This window comes from Cavia porcellus, unplaced genomic scaffold, assembly GCF_034190915.1.
Source record: "Cavia porcellus strain 051 isolate PalLab524CR breed Dunkin Hartley unplaced genomic scaffold, mCavPor4.1 scaffold_1, whole genome shotgun sequence".
Classification (NCBI taxonomy): Eukaryota; Metazoa; Chordata; class Mammalia; order Rodentia; family Caviidae; genus Cavia; species Cavia porcellus.
Genome location: NW_026947484.1, coordinates 110,721,870 through 110,745,345, shown reverse-complemented (window position 1 = coordinate 110,745,345; position 23,476 = coordinate 110,721,870). Strand labels below are relative to the sequence as shown.

The window sequence follows — 23,476 nt, the reverse complement described above, 5'->3', positions numbered from 1 at the left end:
CAAGGAAGTGGCCCCCAAACTTGTTTCTTCACCTATGCAGTCAACATTACTAAACCCATTCCTGTCTTTTAGAGTAGTAATGCCTCCTTCCTGTGATCCCTTTCTAGTCAAAGGAGACAGAGAAATGAGGCAGGTCAGAGGCAGGGAAGAAATTGGATCAGATGACAAGAGTCTGGGGTCTCTTAGAAGACAACAAGTAAACCTCCACTTCCTTGGATGCCAGCCTCGACTCACTTCAGAGACATTTTAGGAACTTTTCTCCCAAGAGCATTTCTTTACCTGAACTAAGTATGAGGAGGAAGAATACAGCAGGAGGGTTGGGTAACCAAGTACGCAGAGTGTCATTACCAAGGGTGGATATAGTCACATGGATTAAGAAAGGCATGTGGCAAGGCATGTAAGTTGCTTTGGATCGTTCTGCAATTGGACCCAAAAGGAAGGATTAATTTGTGCCATATACGTGCATATGTGTGTGTATGTGTGTATGCAATGAAGACCCTGTGGCAGAACTGGCTCTCTTGTCCACTAGCAGGTCTTTCTACTGTATAAATGGAAACAAAACAAAGCAAAACAAGCACCAACAACAAAATAGTTTCATTACAAATTTGAAAATACTGTTAGTATTAAAATTTTGGTAATTTTTTTTTTTTTTTTAATACCAGAAATTGAACTCAGGGCCTTATGCTTGCCAGACAGAGGTATACTGCCAACCCTTGGTAAGTATTTTTCTTGTTCTTTATTTATACTTCCTGTTTATATAAACTCTTAATTTTGTTTGCTGACTTTTCATGTAGCACTGTTGTCATGCAGACATCCCTATGTCACTCTGTAGTCTCAGCTACCATTAGTTTTAGTAGCCATATTTATTTATTTTGCTTTATTTTATTAATTTTTTTTATTTTAAAGAGAATGAAACAGAACAAAGCAGATCAGAAGAAAGCAATATAAGTGACATAGGATTTCAAAGCAAGACAATAGGAGATCAACAGTGGCTACCATAAAGTCTTGCTTTCTTCTAAATAGTTGTCTGTATCTTCATACACAATGAATTCATACAAAATAAAATAGTATAAAACTTATCAAGACAATAATGAAAGCATTACAGGCCTTTAAAACCAGACAGCAAGAAAATTAACAATGGAAAAGCCATATTTTTAATACCTTCACATGCTTTACTGTGCCTTTTCTTGTATCTGTGAGTGCTGACTAACATCTATTTAACTTTTAATACTCTTATCAAATACCCCTTCCAGGATCTGTTCTCTAGCATCACAGTCTGATTGAGAGAGCACTTCAGTCTTGCAGCTTAGTGATCTTGTTTCCTTCTAGACTGAGGGGCAGCTAGGTCTTGTTCACTATTTTGGATCCCAAAAGCCCAACAAAATTCCTGGCACAGGCCTCTGATTGCTGGTGGTTGATTGAATTAACATTTCATACTTGCAGATTGCTGGCCTAGCTTTTGAAGTTGTGGTCTATTTTTGCCACTCCAATGAGATTGTTTGATTCTGGAGGACAGGGTTGCCACTGTAACCCAAGTTCCTATTAGGCAGTGAGTCAGTATGTGTTGAAAGTAAAGTTAAAAACAACAAAAAAAAAGAAGAATGGAGGCAAGAAGAGAGAAAAGGTAGGTAGAAAGGATAGAAGATTTTCATGCAGATTTGTAATAATGCTGGCTTGAATCTGATGAGATTAATATCTTCCTCTCCCCATAACCAACTCTGGAATTTCTGATATAGTTTGAACAAATCCAAGAGGTTACCAGCCTCTTTGGCCCCAAAAGGGCAAGATAAGTGAGACAGCATTTTACAAGTTTTAAACTAGGCAGGTGATACACAGATTTCTGGGTTATTTTCAAAATGATTGTGATATTAACATCTGATTAAGTTATTAATGACATTTAATTGCCCTCCATGATTAATTAGGATATTTTACTCCATGTAATCTCTGTTATATCCTATGTAAATTGAAGAAGAGTTGCATATAGCAGTGTGCTTGCTGCTAGAACTCTTACTATTATAGAGTCTACACATTGCTTTTAATGTGCATTAGGATGTTTTAAGTGTGTCCATATGCCTGTGACATGTGTGATGTATATACTTACATCTGTGTAAGTGTGCTCAGATTTATGATTTTATGGATATTATTGCTTAGGATGAGATCCAAAGAGAGCATTTCATAATACATCTTTTAAAGTAATTATGGCTAAGTAAAAATAGAGTTAATCGTGAGAAAATATTAAATAAATAACAGTAGGGGTGGTGCCTAGATATGGGTGAAACTGTGGAGGAAGTATATGGACTATGGAGGGTTAGAAAATATTGGAGGACAGCTGGAGACCTTGCTGTTTTCCTATTGGAAACTCCTAGCATCCTCCTGGGAAATGCAGACTTGTAGTACAGGAACCCTGCCCATGTCAGCTAAGGGGAGGAAAAGGTCTGAAATGTGAGAGCATGGCCACCTCTCTCTGCCAAAGCAGATCTGTGGACACAGTGTTTCAAGGCTCAAGAGTTGACCCAGAGCATCTTTGGAGAAGGCCAGAGGCATGCTGTACAGTTTGTAGTGTCTCCTTGGAGCCTGTCATCATATCTACAGTACCCCCAGCCTCTTCCATTCTGCATCCAGTTTCATTCTTAGAAATGGGCCCTGAGTTGTGATAAAAGTGGTGATTTAATTGGTGTCAGGAAAGTTGAGATAGAAGCTTGGTTACTGAAGGTGGGACCAAGTTGTTACTTAATCTTTGCAAACCTATGTATTTATGTATAAAAGAGATTTGATTCACTTGCATTTTGATGATGCTGTGAGAATTAAACAGGCTGTTATGTGGGAAAACTACCAGAAATAAGTGAATTTGGTGTTTGATTAAATCTTCAAAGAAGGATTATACAATTAGAATGCGGCAACTGATAGCAGTTTGGGGTGTGTCTCCACCTAGGAACACAGTGTATAAGGGTCAGAAATATAGCTGAAAGTTAGAATCTTTTTTGACAAAATGTCAGGTATTAATGGGTGTGGGGCTGGGGACTGTCTATGAGATGGATTCTTCTTCTCTTTGGTTATGTTGTTTTTGGGGTTTGGCTAGTCTTTGTTCGGTTCTTTCTATTTTTTCCCTGAGTTACTCAGTGCTGTTATTGCTAATGACAACAATGTCTATTTGTTGAGGTTTTTTATGTGCTAAGTACCATGTTTAATACTCTACATGTGTTACTTCATTTGCATATCACTATACTGTGGGGCTCTGTCTACATTTTATATATGACGAGTATGATGTAAGGAACATAAAGCACTTACTGAGGTCACACAGTCAAAGGTAACTCTGGGCCTCAGTCAATTGTTTTTCTTTGTTGTGGTCTGACTTCAAAGCTCATACTTTTAAACAATTTCAATGTCCTGTATCATACAATTCTATATCAATGTCAGCATCAGGAAATATTTTCTGAGAGCTATCTAGTTATCCCATACAAAGATAAAGCAGACAAAACCCTCCTGTCCCTGTGGGATATGCATTTTTGCTGAAAGGCACAAGGACTAATTTTATGCAGTGCCAACCCCAATTGTCCATCTTACTTTCCTTATTTATACAAGACTGGATTGGAATGGCTGACCTCCAGATTAGACAAAACTTTGGTAAGCTTTGATAAAATTGAAAATTTCATAAGGGAAACACTGGATGCTTACAATATCTCAAAGTAATTTCTAGTAAAGTCTAGGTTGACCTCCTCCATAGAGGCCACTAGCATTGGATTGGGGTAAGGGGATAAGAGAGTTCTCAAAAAATCTTTTGGGTCAGAAATTCACTTTGTTGGGTTTGGTGCTTTAATCCTGGTGATAGTACAGGCTGAAGTTTCTGAAGAACGCAGAAAATTAAGGACCCTAATAAGCTAGAATTAAAGCTGAGTTACTAAGCTTCCATGAGAAACTCAGGAAGACTATTGTGGGTCCCTATAGCAAAGGATGCTTAGGCTTTGTGATTCCTGCTCAACCTTGAAAGAAAAGGAGGTTCTCAGCCAAACTATATATAATTTCTCCTAAGAAACTTCTGGCAATAAATTATGAATCCCTTTTCTGTGGCCCATGTTGCATTGAGCTTAACTTTTTAAAAAAGTACAAAATCCCTCACTTACCATATTATGTTTGCATTATGTGTTACAAACTCATCTCCCTTGCTGGTTTAAAAAATCCTTGAGGATAGGACTGAAGCATGTTAATTATGAACCTCTAGTACTTAGCTAAGTGTCCATCATATGGTAGTGCCCTTCATGTGAAGGCTAAATAAAGGCAGGGGAAGCATCCTATCCAAGGTGATTGTACCAGGTTAGGATTAGGTGACCAGGCTTTTGAGGGAAGAAGGAGGAAAAGCTGAGGAAAGAGTGATAATTATAGGCGATGCTGTCCTGCTGGGTAGGTCATTGAGTCCACTCTGGGAGCCCTTGGTGGCACAACCATCTCTATCATTGTCATAATCATTTGCAAGTTGGTTATGGACAGGGCACATAGATACCACACTTAAGCTACATACTTGCTCAGCATAGTGTCACACCTGGAAACCCAGTAAAAGCCAGAGGAAGGCACTGAGGAAGTTGTAAGAGCAGGGTGACCTTAGTTGTTGCTCCTATTGTACTTAATCCCCAGTCAGTCAAATATGAGACAATGGAGGTGATTCAGCCAAAATCTTGGCAATGGATATGGAATTAATTGGCTTGAGTCCAAATTACTTGTTTTCTCTGGAATGAGTTTCATTCAGAAATGCCAGTGGGTGCCAGAGAGGCCGTAGATGTTGTGATTACTCTGTGCTTAGACTGTTGTGGACACACTGATTCAAAAAAAAAAAACAAAACAATAAATTACTTTTTGTTTTCTGAGCTTAATTACTACTTACTTACATCTGTGGCATAACAGGCCAAATGTCCCTTAGCAGGGAGGGCTTAGTGTCTGTGGGAGTGTTGGGGTGGATACGACTAGTAGAGCATTGCCACCTCCCCTGGAATGCAACCTCAGCTCCTTCCTGATGACCAGGCTTACCCAGAGTGGGTGAATACAGCCTCTAAGAGCTTGCCTTGGTGTATTTACTTTACTTCTCTCCCATTTTCCCTTCTTTCATGTGCAGGTAGGAAATTACTGTGCTGCAAAAATCCCAAATGGAATAGACATGAAGAATAAGATTCAGAATAAAGAGCTGTGGGTGGGAAGGTATAAGTAAGGTCCTGTAGGTATCCCACCCTGGACAGTATTGATCTGTTTGCTGCCCTCATTCTCATCTACTTTCTGTGTACTTTGCTCTCAGTCAATACTTACTTTAGTGTTACTTTTTTCTTTGCATTCAACTCCTCTGTTTCCATTCTTACCGATACCATTGCCACCCTATCTGCATGATCTAATGATCATGCATCTTTTAGTATTACAGCAAATTTCAACCATTCTATTGTCATCTATTGCAACAGCATCATCATTTCACTGTCCCCACATTATGGCTATTGCTTCTGCTCATTGTCAGTATCAATACTACTACCTTCACGAGACCCTGCATCAGTACTTTAACTGCTGCCACCATCATCACCACCATGATCAAAAGGACTTATGGTGCCACCACCAATTCTCACCATCATTACCATCACCATCTCCTCCATCATCTCTGTTACTGCTGTCATGTCCACCATGTTTAGCATCACCACTACCATCATCACCACTACTGTCACCATCACGGCTACTATCATGCAACCTCCACTCATTCTTGTAATAACTATCACCACCACCATTGTAAACTTGTCACTCCACTATTACCACCACCTCCATCATCTCCAGAGCCACATCACCTCCATCACCACTTCCATCATCACCACTACAACTTTTTCTATACTAGTATCATGATTCATTCTCATTACCACTATTTCTACCATCACTATCATTTCTGTTACTGGTCATTCTCAGCACCACCATTACCGTAATAGAATGGAGAAGGCTTGGGAATAAATTACTATCTTCACATGATTAAAGGACTTCAGAAGAATAATTAAATTACTTTGTATTAGTAAAGAAGTTAAAATTAGAAAAGGGGAAAGAAATTAAAAGGAATTATTACATTTGAGTAAATAGAAGCAATGTCTTTCATGGGACTAGGGAGAGTTCTGGGATAAATCTTGGGCCAAAATTTGAGTTTAATTTGAAGTATGTGGAGAATTTCTTTTTCTTTTTGTTTTAGGGGACCAGCAGCTGAGATAAGCTTCTAGTCCAGTGATCAAATCTCTCACTGATGTCTGAATCTCCATTATAGAATTCTTTAGGAGTGGAAATTAAAGTCATTTTTGTTTTCTGAAGGGAGCTCATTTAATCCAAAAGTAGTTGGTTTGGTTTCTTATATTTTTATTCATAAGCTTTTAATAATTCTACAACAATGGGTTGCATTCTGTTTTAAAAATTTAAGACTTCTAAGGTTAGGGTAAAATTCTTCCTGGTGGCCATTCCCATTCCTTGCTTCTTTAAATTCTTCACACAGACAACCTATATTATAGTTTGATGTGATATATTTTGTAGAATATTTTCTTTTGTCTTTATGTACATATTTATAAACAACATGATATTGTATCTTTTGTATATTTTACCTGAATAGTGTACTATTTTCTTTGTCTTTTGTTTTTTTTCACTCAACAATAAATCGGCACACTATGACTACAAGAATGGCTCCTGGCTCCTAATTGCCAATTCAAATTATAAATTTGTCAATTAATAGTTGTATAATATGAGTTATTTAACTTCCTTTATCCTCTGTTGATTGGTATTATTGAAATGCACTGTGTTCTTGTGAAGATGAAATGCATTAATTTATATAGGCACTTAAAACCATGCCTGAGCATAGTGTTGGCAGGTATATATTTACATTTTTACTCAGATTATTACTTAGTAATTTATAGATTGGCTATGCCACAGTTTAGCCATTCTTAAATCTATACATCTACCTAAATATATGTGTGTTTCTGTGCACATGTATGTTAGTATATACACACTCCTATATAGTATATATAATATAAATGGTATATATTTATATCTATTTTTATAGATATCCTTCTGATTTTCTTTCTTGCAAACAAGGCTCAAGCATACATGTGATTGATAGTTACTTAAAGGTAAATAAAATTGCTACATTCTTTTACTTTAAAGGATGCATTGGAAATATACAATTGTATTGAGTAGGTATCTGTTTTCTCTTCTACTTTTTGATTTTATTTTTGTCTTCTTGACATCTCAAATGACACAGCAAACTCCATGACAGATGACCTTAGTGGTGAAGGCTAATAACCTTAGCTTAAGATTAACTTTTGAGGGTTCAGGGTTCACATTTTAGGATCTTAACTATATGCTGGGCCCTCTAGTAAACATTTTTACATAGTAACTAATTTAATCACTATGCTGTAGATCCCATGACCATCTCCATTTTATTCATGAAGAAATAGAGGCAAAAAGCACACACAACTTTTAAGTGTCAATGTTGTCAGTTTGTGTACCATGGTTAGTATTTTAATATTCTTCTCATCTCTTCTCATCATATAGAAAGCATTTAACAAATGTCAATATTATTCCAGGAATGACTGGTGGCTACTGGGGCTGTAGAATTGTTCTTCCCATTACCTTTGCTATCCCCATATTGTGATGCAACTCATCTTTAGGGTATGCATTTGGTTTATCTTAACAAAATGGAAATGAAACCATGGTTTCAATCTCAGATAGATCAATTTGTAGTATTTGTTCTGTAGCTACAGAACACATTCTTAAACTTTATAGGGCGTACTGGCCAACTACCATTGCATTTTCAGTGTTCTCTCATGTATAAGATCAATGTAAATGTAGTTGAATGCACATGTAGATATATAAATATTCATTTGTGATGAAGGAGAAGCTGATAGATGAGGAATTGAGTTGTCAGGATGTTCAGGAAATAGATTAAAGGAGAAAAAGCCTTGGATTTGAGGCTGGAAGAGAGTGATCAACTAGTTTGAAATGGTATAATGCTAGAGGTAAACTGGAAAGAAATGTCCTTTTGATTCAAAAAATTGTACTGGAGTAAGAAAGAACTTTCCTTTTATTCATTGTGACAGTAATTGGAGATACAAAGATGAACAAGACATAGGCCCTAACCTGAGGAGCTCACCTTGTAGTATGGAGAAATGTAAATGTAACTGAAGATTGCAAGAGGTGGATACTCATGGACACACCCTGAGGATGCTAGAAAAGTGAGGAGGGACACCAAGGGATTCTTCCTTTTCAGTGGAGAAGAATACTTGGGTCAGAATCCTTTGAAATATGAAAGAGGGATAAATAGGCCAGGGAGGAATGAAAAAAGTAGAGAGCATATATAGAGATGTGGGGTGGCACTGGGCATATGTATGAACTACTGGAAGGGTTTAAAAGGATGGCAGGGAAGAATGAGACAAGTGGTGGTATTGCAGGGGCACCTAAAAGTCACCTTTGAAGGAATTTTGACTTTTATTTTCAAAAGTGTAGGTAACTATCAAAAGTTAGATTTAGGAAAGAAGTATGATTATATCTCAACTTTACAAGGTAAGTTTTTTCTCCAAATACTGCCATTCTAAGGAAGAGCCAAAGGGCTTTCAGGTCAGCACAGTCCTTCTGAGACAGCACGATCAGGATGAATTGGTACTGGCAGATGCTGGTAGAGTTCTTGGGAAGGACAGAAGGTGGATCTTGATAAGGATGCTTGAGCTTGGTTCCATGGGCCTGTCTGACCATGTCATGAATACCTTAGCTCTGACCAGATGTCTCAGAGTTATTTCCTGTAATTCTTAAAATAACTTACGAATTTGGTACTGTGGTCACTCCCATTCTCCAGCTGAGTAAATAAGCACTCTGAGGTACTGGAACACATAGTGTATACGTGGCTCCAGGGCTCTTTTGCCATACTGCAGTTGTCTTCAGAAGGCAGAGAGAAGTGAGACCCAAGTTCCTCATGCCATAGTGGGGTATTACTTTGCACAGTTGTGGAAAGCAGAGCCTTCAGTCAGCATATGTTTGCTTTATGCTCAGGGAAGTCTCATTCTCTGGTCCCCATTATACCTAGGCCTGAGGGATGAGCAGGTGTTCTTTTGACCTATCCTTCAGGGTGGATGGCCTCAATTGTTGAGGCCTCTGGCAAGGTTTGCAGAGGCACTAGTGACTTCCTGCTTGCATCACAAGGGAAAGGCTAGGTCAGCACATATTCTGCAGAAACTGCTCCCTCCCAGGACAGACCTGATGTTACCTCTGGAACTCAGCAGGGCAGTTTGGCAACCCAGCCCCTTCAGGTGCTGCGTTTCTTGTTCTTTCTGACAAGAAAAAAGAATTTCTTAACTGCTTACTTGTAAGAATAAGTGGATGAAGGGGGCTATGATATAATAAGGTATAGCCCCATCTGACCCTGCACAAGTTCCTGCCACATCAAGCCCTTGGCTCTTGGGAACTTTGAGCCATCTGGAACTTGTGAGTTCAGGAGGTTGGGTTACCTGAGGGTTCCCGAAATCCACATTTAAATGTGTTGATTCTTCAAAGAATTTGGTTCTTTTCATGGGTCAGTTACTTTATCATGAGGACCTGGTGTTATCTCAACAGTATGAGAAAGTGTTAATGCCTCTGTTTTACAGGTAGAAATCTGTGATATCTTTGTCATTCATGTCCATTTGATGCCATGTTTACTGTTACTCAGTGGGCACCAACAGACACTGCTCTGGACGTGTCAGAAGGCGCTGTTACTCCAGACTTTGATGCTGTTCCTGGCATGAAGTTGGATAATGGGCATGAATGCATTTGTTAGACTATAAGTGCTGCACTATCATAGAGACTAACTATGCAACAGGAGTAAAGGCTCAGTATACTGCAAAAGTTGAGTAACACTGCCCCATGTGGATGAGAAAACTAAGACCTGTATGTTGTGATTATTGTCTATTGTGATAACAGATTACTTTTCAGCTAGGTTGTAGGTGGTCTCACCTGTCAAGGAGCGCAAGATGCTCTTAAGATCAAACAATATAGTACTGATGCCCAACTTTCATGTGCTTTGAGGGGGTTCCCTTCCCATCACTCACTGCTGCAGACATATTCTAGCCCCTTCCCCAGTGACCAGCCTGTTAGCCTTCATCCTGGGCTGGGCCAAGGGAGCATTCTCATGGTCCAGGATCGCTGTTTGTCTATTGTACTCAAAGGCTGACAAGCACAAATATATTGGAAGGAATTCATCAATTAACTCTTAAGTAATTTAAATTTATGATGAGCTCTCACCTCCAGTTCCCTCAAATGGCCAAATCAAGAATCTTTGAGTTATATTTCATTTAGTTAGTTGATTAGCAAAGAATATGTATGTTACAAAGCATATTCAGAAATCAGAGCTAAGGAAAGGCTGATAGATCAAACATGAGAATCAAAAGGCTGTTTTTTTTTAACATATAAATTACCTTGTTTTAAACATTCTACAAAGTATACATGTACCAAAGCATCATATTTTATACTTCCCATATGCATAGATTTTGTCAAAAGTAAAAATAGAGTAAGATAACGCAGGAAAAAGTTTTAAAATGTCCATATGATAAGTTTTACTTTTTTTTTCTTTCAGCAGTGAACAAAACCTTTTGATTCTAAAAGCAATGCAGTATACTAGGCATGGTAGTAAATGGCCAGAAAGATTGTAAGTTTGATTTCAGCTTTGGGTAACTTTAGAGGATCCTGTTGCAAAATTAAAAATAAAGGCTGAGAATATAGTTCAGTGGTAGAGCCCTTGCTTAGCCTACATCAAGCCCTGGATTTAATCTCTAGGAACGCTCTCCCCATGCACTGTTTGCAGTACATAGAAAGCGTCAACAATAACAGATAAGTAATATGTATTCCTGGTTGACACTGATATTATTGTAGAGCAATAATTCCTTTTTTATTATTTTAGAGCCTACCTTTTTTACTTAATATGTCATTATTTTCCACAGTTGCTTTTAGTGATTGAATATTCCATTAATAGATAATTATGGATATTATCTATTTAATCAGTTTCCTGCTAATAGTTTTTATAATTTATAATTTTGTACTTCTATAAATTGTTGCAATAAATACCTTTATACATCTCTTTTTGTTTTTATGGTAATTTCCTAGAAATGGGATTCCCAGGTTCACAATGCATCTCTCATGTCTTCTGTATGCATAAAAGACAAAGGCTGTGGATCTCTTAGGATTAAATACAACTTGATTATTGGCCAACAACAGTTTTGGAAAATTTCTTAGCACAATGATTTCTTCTCTGGTGAATATAGATGCAGTAACTCCTTCTTATAGTGTTGCTATGAGATGCAGGTAGCTTAATATATGGTAAGTGCATAGCTTGTAGCCTGACCCACAGTGAGCTCAGATCTCCTGGCTATTATCATCATCATTGCTGTTATTGTTACCAGTGTGTTCTCAAAGAGTGTCCCAGTTTAGACTCCCACAGGCATCCTATGAGAGTGATCTTTCCACATGCCTTGGTCAACACTGAATATTATCATTCCTTTGGTTGTTTGCCAACCTGACACTCCAAATTTTTGCTTTAATTTTACTTCTTTGATTACTAGTGATGAACCTTTTGACATCTTTATAGGTATTTCTGTATTTATCTGTTGAGTTCCATTTATGACAGAAAATTCCATATATTGTTTCTGATGAATTGTTCCATCTTTTTTCCTATTAACTTCTTTAATGTATGTGTTAAAGATATTATTCTCTTGCTGATCATGTGTTGTAAATGTGTTTTCCCAATTTTTCTGTGTAATCTGTATGTCTATCTGTAGATGTGTAAATAGGAATTTTCTATATTCTTACATAAAATAGCTCACCTTGACATCCAGCTATGTTTCTCCAATGTTTAATTTTTTAGTTTTACTTTTAAATTCAAATTAAATTAATATGATATTTTTATAATAAGATCCCTATATTTTTGGCTTTATTATTTATCAGTTAACTAGGTAGTCTTGGCTTTTTTTTGGCTCTTTTGTTCCATAATCTATGTCTTTTCCTGTGTTTACATTTCTAATTTTTTATAGCTTTGTAAAATACTTTAATATTTGTAGTCACAGAAAGATTTTCAGTAATTTTCAAGATATATTTTTTTACTTGATTATCTTATTTTTTCAATCAATAAACTCAAAGAATTTTGTCATTTAATTTTGATTAGAATTGTATTTACTTTATAAATTAATTTGGGAAAAATGGTACTTTTGTATTTTCCTGTATAGAAACATAGAACTTCTTTCTCATTTAACCAAGACATTTTAAAAAATTATTTTATAATAGTTATAGAATTACAGAATAGTTAGTTACAAGGAGAGTGTAATGTTCCTTTATGCTTCGACCCACTAATGTCTTATTGTACATTTGTCACAGCCATTCAGTTTCAGTGGTGACATTTAATTTGATTAATTAAGTAATTTGATTAATTAATTAAGTAATGGTCACATTTTATTTGAATTTCACTTGTTTGTTTTTCATGGTATTCCTTTTCAGACCCAGTATCCCATCCAGGACATCATCTTAGTCATCATTTCTCCATAGATTCCTGACTGTGACAATCTCCCAGACTTGTTTGTGAGGATCTTGGCCACTTTGAGGAGAGCTACTCAGGTATTTTAGAATATTCCTTAGTTTTGACTGATGAAACTATCATGTTTTTCTCATGATTAAATCAGGCATTGTTCACATGCAATGAGAACAAAAAATCAGAATAAGTTGCAGAGTTCTTGATCTTCCTCAAGAGAGATCTCCCCTCGCCCCGCAAGAAATACCGATTAGAATAACTTTCGAGAAAAGACATTGAGTGATATGGAACACCAAGTCTCCATGACATGTACACCAAGTGTGATAACATGTATAGTATTGGCTTCTTATGGTCGCTTTTCATTAAATCCTGCATAAAATCCCAGGTCAACACCTGATGATTCCATCTAAGGAAGTTTTTGAACATCTGATCTGCAGATATGATTTTGGAGAGAGGACTGGCAGTAGTGACTTAAGACTATTTTTCTCAACGTTTAGGAGAAAGGCTGAGTCAAATTGTTCAGGGATGGTGAGCCTCTTAGTGGTAGAACACTTCGCTTAGCATGTATGAGGCTCTGGGTTTGACTCCCAGCACAAAACAAACAAAAACCAATCAACAACTCTCTCTCTCTCTCTCTCTCTCTCTCTCTCTCTCTCTCTCTCTGTCAGACAGACAGACAGACACACACACACACACACACACACACACACACACGCACACAAAGTGCCTGGGTCTGGATATGGGCCTCACCTTTTTACTAGTTTTCTGACTTTGAAATCTCCATGTCAGAGTCCTAATTTCAAAATGAAGGAAAAGGTAGCAACTATGATAGAGAGCTGTTGTGTACGTTAAGTAAGATGCACACAATAAATGAACAATAATGTTACTCCTGTCAATCATTATTCTTTCATTTGAATCTTCTTCAGGACCCTGAATACCTGAGCGTTGGAAGTCCCACGCTCAGTTACATCATGGAAGCACTGTTGAGTGTATTTTCTTAGGGTTTGAAAAACAGATCATTGGATAGTAACATTGGTAATCTGGTATTCAAATTGAGAAGTCAAACCAGATTGTAGTCTACCCATATCTAATGTATCCAGGCTTTTGGAACCCTCACAAACAAAGTTGGGTTTTCTCTAGGACATATCTTAGAATCAGCTGTATTTTTTATAGAGGTCCTTGACTGAATCCTCAGTCTTCTGATTTCTAATTCAAGGCTTATTTTGTCTTAAAAACAAATACTGTAGGTTGTGTAGTTACTGGTAAAACTTCTGTGAGGTTCCTCTGTGAGCAGACTGGCTTGTTTCAGACCTCTTTGTTTTGAATCAGTTGCAAAATGTTTTGTCTTTGTTATTTCCATTGTCACCACCTTCTAGGACAATGTATAAGTTTGCATCATGGGGTTGTTGAGTCAACTAAATAATATTGGTACATATTTTCTGGCAGTAATTAGTTTCTATCACTTAGTGTCTTGGATCCTTATGTGATTATGGATGTAGAACTGTATTATTGATCTTACAATTCTGGCAAGAAGGCACAAATCCATTTCATGTAGAACATTTCTGTGTTTACAGGTACTTGAGAACGTCCTGCAATTAGAGACAACTAAGTGAGGTAGAAATATTGTAGCCACTCAAAGAGGACTAGACCCTTGAGGGAGTCAGTGCAGAAAATGTGAACACATTATAACTCTGGCAGGAGGTGCATCTGTTGAAGGCCAGGCTTGAAGATAAAAATGAGGCCCACATGCCTCCCCAATGACGTGGCAATAAATTAAAGATTATACTATAATTGGTATCACCTGGCCCAATAAAGTTTAGATAGACATCAGTCACCCAGGTGGTTGACCAAGACCTCCTAGTCCATCTCTTCCTTAAAAGGTCTTTGTTCTTTCCATGTACACTTGCTACATGACCTACTTCCCCACTAGATTAATATTACCTAAGTCACTATACTTATAATCTTAATGGTTGATCATAGTTTTGATTCACTTTGTAACTTTGTACCTACCTGGTGAGATTGCGCTATAAAACATCCCCTATGAAGTGGGCTCTGTGGCAACCCACTTTCAGGTCCCCTCCTATCTCTTGGGAGTTGTGTCTCTCAATACATTTTTCCTACTCTTAACCTTTGTGGTTCCCTAAAATTTTTTCTTCGATTTTTGGAGAGCACAAATTCAGCATATCTGTGATCTACCATACTGGGAGCTGCATTTATTCCCCTTATATGACTGTCCCCTAAAATATTACAGTTGTTACTGATCCTGAATATTTGATCATTGCCAAACATTAAGGGCTGAACTTATCTAGTCCCTAAGGCCATATTAATTTTGAGACCAGGAGAGACAAATATATTTGGATCTTTGGGTTCATGTTGGGAGTTGGAGTCATTGCATTGATTTTTTTGATATACAGAAGTTTATCAGTTGGCTAGAAATTTTTGAACATGTACTTCAGCAATTTCATCTTAAAAATCTAGAAACTGAAAATACGAGAGACATGATGTACTTTGAATTAGAGGCTAGATTGAAACAAGGGTCCTGTGTAGTAACTTGTATCTTAGGAAATTCAGTTTCTCACCCACTTTGCAGAACTGCTCACTCTCAGCCACTTTTCAAGCTACACATTTCCTCAATATTATATTTATTTCAGCATGGTATAAATTCTTTTTTTCCTGTTTTGGTTATCAGTCTTTCCTATAGGCTTTAAGACCCTTTGGGCAGTGACCCTGTCTTACTGTTTGTGAGTTTCCATGGTGTGGTTCAATACCAGGCACAGAAAGTTTCCATTAAGTGCTTACTGAAAGAATGAAGAGGTGACTGAACACAACATGCCAGTTTGATTAGCTATTACATTGTTTATACTAGGAATTTGCCTCTAGTGTGTAGTATGGTGCTGGAGATCAAGCCTTCCTCCTTCAGGACCTTATGCTTTAGTTCTCTAGGTCACTTTTCCTTTGGTTTAATATGTATAGGTGGTTTCCTATAGAGACTTCACGTAGGAGGTTCCTGTGATTCCTGCTTAGAAGCTCTGGATGTCAGAGATCGAAAGAACCTTATAAAGTACCTGCTACAACCCTATCCTTTCACAGATACGGACCTTCTGATCCTAGGTCTTGCACCTGGTACTCAGAGGAGTGTTAGATGTGAGTGATGATTTGATTTAATAGGAAGCTGAAGCATAGAGACCTTTTAAACTACTTGCCATAAGCAATGAGACCCATCCACCTTTAACTTTGGCAATATCTGAGGCCATGGACCCCTAAAAGGGATTTGTCATCTGGAGATTCTAGCAGAAGTAGTGATAATTGTACTCCTCACTGCATTACATCTGACTCCTCCTCCCAGCCTGTCAAAAACACCTTACACAATTGTCCTCTTTCAATGCATAGGGGGAACTCTGTCTATGAGTCATTTCCACTAAGCCTAGCATCCCTTAGATAGGTGTTACCTTACAAGTGTCACTTGAGTCCCTAGAGCTGGAGGCAGGGGTGGGGACCTGGTGTGGGGTCACTTGATGAGGGCTTTTCAGGGGTGTTTTAACACAGCACTGGCTCACATTCTGAGGATTTGGCAACTATATCCTTGCTTTTGAAAATGGATTAAGGAAAATGTGGGTGATGGTTTTAGTGGAATACATATTAAACTGCAAATATGTAGGGACTGGACTGTCAGGATCATTGTTTTAGTTCTGTTTTTAGCCTTAGTTAGACATCAGTTATATGACTGGAAAAATGCACTTGCTATACTTTGGACAGAACTTATTAAATGTGAATAAGATTTTTTTTAAATTTCAGTATTTATACAGTACATTTTAAAAGTCAAAGTCTGACAAACCTGAGGTCAAAGGTGTGATGTATTTATACTCTCAGACTTTATGAGATCTTAGCATCAGGGATTATTGACCAGTAGGGAACATTTCCTTGCCCCTCAAATGGGGGATGATCTTGGGCCAGGACTGGGTCTCTACACTCCCTCAGTGGTAAACTGCCTTCCTCTTCATCTTAGAGTCTCCCTGAGGTTAGCTATGTCCTTTCTTCATGGCAGGGGTCCTTTGAAGATTAATGCTGAACTATGGGTTGGGGGCTTCTTCCAGGGTCAGATGAAATCCAAGGACATTTAAACTTCATAGAAAGGTTGCTATGACAACCAAACATGGTGGCCTTGTAGCATCAAAGGGCTGAATTTTTGCCTCTAGCTGACATAGTTTGTGCTTCTGGTCAGGCGCAAGTGGAGAAGAAATCATGGCCCTAGTACCAGAAGTCATTGTATTGGCCTTGTATATGTGTGCGCCTACAATATATGGTATGAGAGATTGCTATGTACAGATTTCATGTGTGAAACTCTTAAAGAGTAAGGTCAAGTAGTTAGTTGCATTTTCATCTGGTAGGATATAGTGGGGGCTGAGAGGTGGAGGTGAGTCAAACAAGCTCTATGGTGCCACTCTACATAGAATTTGACTTGGACTGAAACAGGTTTACCATTTGGGTGTGATTTGGCCTTGCATTAAAGGCTCAGGCACGACTGCCTCTGCAACTGGGGCATGGTATTTGCATGAATAGTTCAGGTCCACCCATGGACGCCCTATAAATGAAAGCCTGGACTTCTGCATTGGTTTGGGATGCAGCTGCCCAGATACAACTCTTACCGTTGATCTGCTCATATCCAGAGCCCTGCAGCCAGGCATCTTTCACTGAGGCCTTTCCTGTTCCTCAGTAGGTCTGGTCTAGGATTTTCTCTAAATAGCAAACTAATGCAAGTGAATTCAGAAAACCCCTTGGTACCTCCCTGTAGATCTTCAGTGCACTCCATTTTGTTTTGGCTCTGAGCCACCACTCAAACTACTCTCCTCACACTGTGTTGCTTGACCTACTAGTATTGTTTGACTCCATTGATTCTCCTTTGTTTCTCTGAATGCTACCTGTTATGACTGATACATTATGTCAACTTGAGAAGTTTAGAATTTTAACTAAGTAACACAGCAGGGAGCCAGAGTCCTCACTTTGTAAACATCCTTATCCTGTGCAAGAGGAAGGAGGAGAGATGATGTGAGCTGCAAAACCCTAGGGGGTATGGGGAGCTTGCTTTTAATATAAGGGAGAAGAGGTTTGCTCACTCCCCCCCCTTTTTTTTTTTTTGGTACTGATGATCAAACTGACGGCCTTGTGCTTGCCCGGTAGGGACTTACACTACTGAGCTAAATACCCAACCTTCTCTTTTGTTCTTGCTGTTTTTGCTGTATTCTGTCACCCTGAACTGTTGCTTGTGTGCCATGCCACCCTTGCTTGGAGCTGGCTGATTATGTACTGAAACCTCCACAAACTGTTCTTTCCTTTATTTTGGGTGTTGGGTATTTTATCTCAGCAATGAAAGAAAAGTAACCAAGACACTACCCTTTGTCTTTCTTGGCTCCATCCTCTTAAATTTCTTTTCCTTCACCAAGTGCACACACACACACACACACACACACACACACACACTTGTAACCCAACAGGCCACATTTATATGTCCAAATTTCCCCTAGTCTTCACCTCTCTGTAAATGCTCCACCATACCCCTAGTGACTCAAGCCAGAAATCTGTCTTTGTTCTCCTTTACCCTATATATGTTAACTGTACTTTCTTCTTAATTATTTCTCCAGAATGGTTGGAGTAAGTGATATGGACAGAAAAATGGTGGACTCCAAAAAATTTTAAAAAGTGCTTTATTAGCTGAGTTCAGGGGCAACACTGTCCCTGAGGGCAGTCAGGAAAGTGTGCGCCTGAGCCAGGGACTGCAGGGAGTTATAAAATAGCAAGCTGCAAGGAGAGGGGTGAGGGTGGGGTCTTAGGATCAGTTTGTCCCCATAAAAGGAACCAGGGAGGCGGAACAAGCAGTTTCAGGAACCAGGGAGGCAGGAGGGGGTTACATAGTGGGTATGTTACAGGGTTGCAGCTTAACTGGCAATTACACAAGTTTTACAAGGAAGAGATCAAGTTATAATAACAACACATTTTGGATTTTTGAGCTTATAGCAGTCAGCTTTTTTCTGTCTCTACCACTGGCATCTACCATTCTTGTAGTGATAACTACAGGAGCATGTCCTTATCCCACTCTTGTTTCTTGCTTTATTACCTGCCCTTTATCTGCTTTTTGACAAACTAAACTTTTACAGTTTTGAATCAAATAAAACATCTCTTGCTTAAGGCCCTTTGAATCAAATAAGATAGCTCTTTGCTTAAAACCCTTTAGGGTTTTCCCATTGCTCTCTGAATGTCATAAATTTCACACACATGCTATTTGAAGGCTCATGGGATACCTGGTCAGGCAGGTGCATGTTCGTTGATATGATCAAGCCTATATTATACGTTTATGGGCACATATTCACTTTGGGCATAGGTTACCAACCCAGAATAGCTTGACTGATGAGAGTCTGTAACGTATCAAAGTCTGCCATTGTGCTTGGCTTTGAATAGATTTTCAGTGAGAACTTACTGAGTCAATGAATAAGCTTCTGTTGTTTTCTAGAATGTATTCTCCACAAAGATAGAGCTTTTGCTTTATTTACTGTTGTATCTTCAGCATCTTAAGGAAGATCTGGCATGTAGTTGCTACCCATAAAGCCTCACTGGATGATATAATTAATACATGAATATAAATGCAGTAAGTAATGTAAGATATGTTATAATATTAAAGATATGTAAAAATCATAGTTGATGTGCTCATAGTTGATGTGCTCAGTATGCTTTTGTCAGTTATTTCACATCTAAAGAAAGATTCCCTCAGGATCCCCTCTTACTTGCAGCAGTCATTCATTACGATCATTATATAACCATTCATCTGTATCACCTAGACTTTGAAAACACTCACCACCATCACCCCTGACACACTATTCCAAATCCCAGGTTCCATCTGACCAAGACAAGTCTCAAGGATGAAAATCCAAATGTACACAAGAAACTATCCACAGGTGAGTTATCGTCTGAATAGTGATCTGAGGGAATGACCATCACTCCCAACTGAGCAACAGATGCAGTTTCGGAAATACATATAATAGCCCTCAAAGTATGATAGAAAGCACGGGATGACTGGCCTGGCTGGACTTTCCCACTACAACACCTTTACTTTACATTGTCACTCTGTATGAGCTCTTCCTGGTTCTCAGTGGCATTCAGAGTTGTTGCATACTCTTCTTCAAATTTCTCCTAAGTAATTCACTTTTTTTCCCCAATCTTTTTGCCGCAATCTCTTCCCCTACCCTATCTCCAAGTATTGAAGTATCTCAGGGGAGGCTCTCCAATCCTCTTTTTTTCTCAGTTTGTATTTTATCCACCCTCAGAATTTGCATGCTGCTCAAGTAATGATACTCCCAAATATAGATTTCCATCCCTGACTTTTCTGTTATCTGATTCACTGATACAGTCTTTTTATGTTGTTGGATGTTTTATACACCTCAAAATTAATGCCTTCAAAACTAGCTTCCTGGTTTTCTCCTAACTGACCCCAAATCTGTTCCTACCATAATGTTCCCCAGCTCAAAAAATGGTGAGTGTTGCCTTATAGCAATCCTTCTAGAAAGTTGGATTATAGCAGTGGTGTCTTCATGAATTTTGTATCCCTCCTTTTGCTGGCTTCCTCTAATCCAGTCTTCATACTTTTATCTAGAGTAATATTTAAAATATGCAAATATAATCATGACATTCTTTCTGCTTATATATCTTTATCCTTTATATTACTCTTAGGACAAAAGTCCAAATCTTTAATGTGACTTCAAGAGCCTTTGCACGATCATAGTGCTGCCTAAATCCCTCCTATCACTACTGTAGGTCACAGTCCCTTTTATCTTTGTATCCTATCTAAAACCTTGTTCTATATCAGAATTTTAAAAAACTCTTTGTTTTCTCTGGTTAAAACTTTTCACTTTCTGTTCACCTGGAAAATTGCCCAATTTATTGTTTCATATGCCCTAGAAATCACGTCAAATGGAATAAATTTTAGAATTATATGTTTACATGTTTGTTTTTTTTTTTTTTTTGTTCATGTTAATATCCACTGGCTCCTCTACTAGTCTATGGGCTTGGGGAGCAGGAATGTGTTTGTTTGTTAACCATTGCATTTGTTATGCTGAAAAAAAGTTGGCATGTCACAGGGCTCAGAAATACTTGTTGAATTATATAGATTAATGTAGGAAGCTTATCTTGATACTGACTTAGGAAAAGCAATTTTGAACTATTTTAAGAATAGGTTAGACTCTGGATCCAGACTGCCAGGATCCAGACTGAGGATTTAGCTTCCTTGGTTATTATCTATTAGATCTTACTTCATTTCCTTGAATCTTGTTTTATTACCTGTAAAATAATCATATTATATGACCCACTTTTTTCATTTGTTGTAAATATTACAATAGTAGTTAATATATGTAAAGTGCTTAAAATTACTATTGTTAGGTTAGGTTTTAGCTCAGTGGCTCAGCACCTGCCTGGCAATTGCAAGGTCCTAAGTTTAATTCCTAGTACCTACCCCTCCAGAGAGCAAGAATTGCTATTGTTGTTACTATTGTTTCTACTGTATGCCTGATGTAGGAATTATACTGCAATATCTTTGGCTAGAAGCTTTGCAGTTGTACAGAAGGGGAACACTTCTCTTGAAATCATGAACTACTCCTAATGAAATTCTAGGCTCTTTCTTGTAGAATTAGTCCTAATAACATGCAATATTCTATGTTAGTAGTAACTCTTTGAGTAGTAATAATTTCATTATTTTTCTATTACTAAATAGTTTCATAAATATCATATATGCTCATGAAGACAGCCACCAGGAGAGACATGAGTGGATGGCTATCAGTTGAATTTTACAAGTACAGAAGCTGAGGCTTGGAGGTTTGCCTATGGTTGTATAGCCATTAGGTAACTCGGCTTTTCATTATAAAAAATTTCCAGAAGGAACTCTTGTCCACAGAGGATGTCTAACATTCTTTACTGGGGCCAAAATTTTTTTCTGTGTTTATTTTTTGTTATATTTTAAAATTCTCTGTATTTTGTGTTTGTCCTCTAACTTGTATTAGGATAATAATGTTCTTCTATTATTTTTAAACAGTATGCAATACTATCCAAACTTAAATCCTTATTAAAGCACACATTTTGAAAAGTGGACATAAATAGTAAACACAGTTTAACAATGTTCACACATTGACACAACATTGAGAAAATGAATGTACTAGTGACACAGGCAACTCCCTTGTGTTTCCTCCCATTTATTGTCATGGTCATTAGCTTGATTCCATAACATAGATTTGTTTTGCTAATTTTTGTATTTTCAATAAATGATGTAAACAGAACCATACATTATATTTTATACTGGACAACATAAACAGCTGATTCATGAGTGACAATTTTATATATGGTTGTCTTAAGGATTTTTTTTTATTTATTTAAAGGAAAAAAACCAAAACAGTATAAGGGTACAAGTAATACAGAATTTTAAAAAAACGGTAAGAAATCACTAGTTAATAGATTACATATTGTCGTCTTAGAAATAGTTGTTCAAGTTATAGGATTAAAGCATACAAAGTGGACATTCAAACAGTGAGATTGCAAACAGTTGTGTTCACTGATCCAGCAAAAACTTAGTAATATGATCATCTATTTTAACACACCTAAACACACTTGCAGTTGTATCCTTTAGAGCACTTTTTCTTTTCCTGTCTTTTTTACAACAACATTTGTACATTTTGGGTTTTATTACTCTCATAGTTCTTATTACTTTTTTTTTGGAAGAGAATAAAACTAAATATGACAAAACAAAGCTGTCAGTCAAAACAAAGGATAGACATAGTACATGATGTAAAAACAGAATACAAGGTTATCAACAATGGTTACCATAATGCCTCTTGCTTCCTTAAAAAAAATTGCCTATATCGTTAGGTATAATAAAATTGAACAAAACAGTACAGAACAAGACCAATAAAACCTAAACATTGGAAACATTACAGGCCTTCAAAAGAAGATAATAGTCAAACCAGAATGGGCATCATAGTGAATTTTATTGCCTTCGAAATATTTGCCTGTACCCTCAAACTTGATACTATCAAACACAGCGGAACAGAGTAAAATAAGTCAAAACAAGATAGTGGGAGTAATACAGGGCTTCAAATGAAGTTAATAGGAAGTCAAAAAGTCAATATAATATATCCTGCTAATTTTTTTGATTTTTTTCTCTTAATTAAAAAAATAATAATTTTTTTTATGAATAAGGGGGAGCTTGAGATAAAAGAGGACATAACAACATAACAATACAGGTCAAAGCATGACAATTTCAGCAACCTAGTGCTTCACCACAAGATAACCGGACTTAATAGTAGTTGCCATAGTGTCTCTTTCCTTGAAATATTTGAATATAACTTCATATATTATAGATTAAACATATCAAGACAGTGTGAAACCATTCAAGAGGATGAAAGTATTACAGGGTATTTAGAACCAGCTAACGGAAAACGAACAATGGTTTCTATATTATCTCTTTGCCTATAAAAATTTTTGTTTATACTATTACATCATCTTAAGGATTTTTAAAGCATTTTTTTTCTGCCTACTTAATCTGTGTGTGAGATTCACCCACATTATTTTATGTAGGTATTCATATGCATTGCTTTTCAGAATCCTATTGTGTGAATATCCATAGTCCCTTTATTCATTGATGACCTTTAGGGTTACTTCTGATTTTTGACTATTATGAATAATAGTTGAATGAACATTGTAAGATGGTTTTTGTTGACAAGCACAGGGCTTATGCCTCAGAGAGGAATGGCTCAGGCATTGGTTATGCTTATATTTGGCTTCTGTAATTACTGCCAAGGAGTTTTCCAAAACAGCTGCTTGAGTTTGAATTCCCACAGTCTCACTGATACTGTTCTTTCTGCTTTTTTAAATTTTATTTAGTCCAACCAGAACGTTGTTCCATTGAGATTT

The 23,476-nt window shown here is 37.4% G+C and overlaps 1 long non-coding RNA gene across 6 annotated transcripts in view; it reads left to right on the top strand.

Moving 5' to 3' along the window:
- The window catches only part of LOC106025557 (uncharacterized), a 60,592-nt gene that overhangs the window by 7,654 nt on the left and 29,462 nt on the right, over positions 1-23,476 (top strand). For 5 of the 6 annotated variants that reach the window (XR_010048900.1, XR_010048896.1, XR_010048889.1 and 2 more), the window contains exons 2-3: positions 663-716; positions 12,502-12,618. This is a non-coding gene — a long non-coding RNA (uncharacterized LOC106025557). Of the gene's footprint in view, positions 1-662; positions 717-12,501; positions 12,619-19,414; positions 19,480-23,476 lie in introns of all 6 variants that reach the window. The other variant, XR_010048899.1, reaches the window with a different exon arrangement.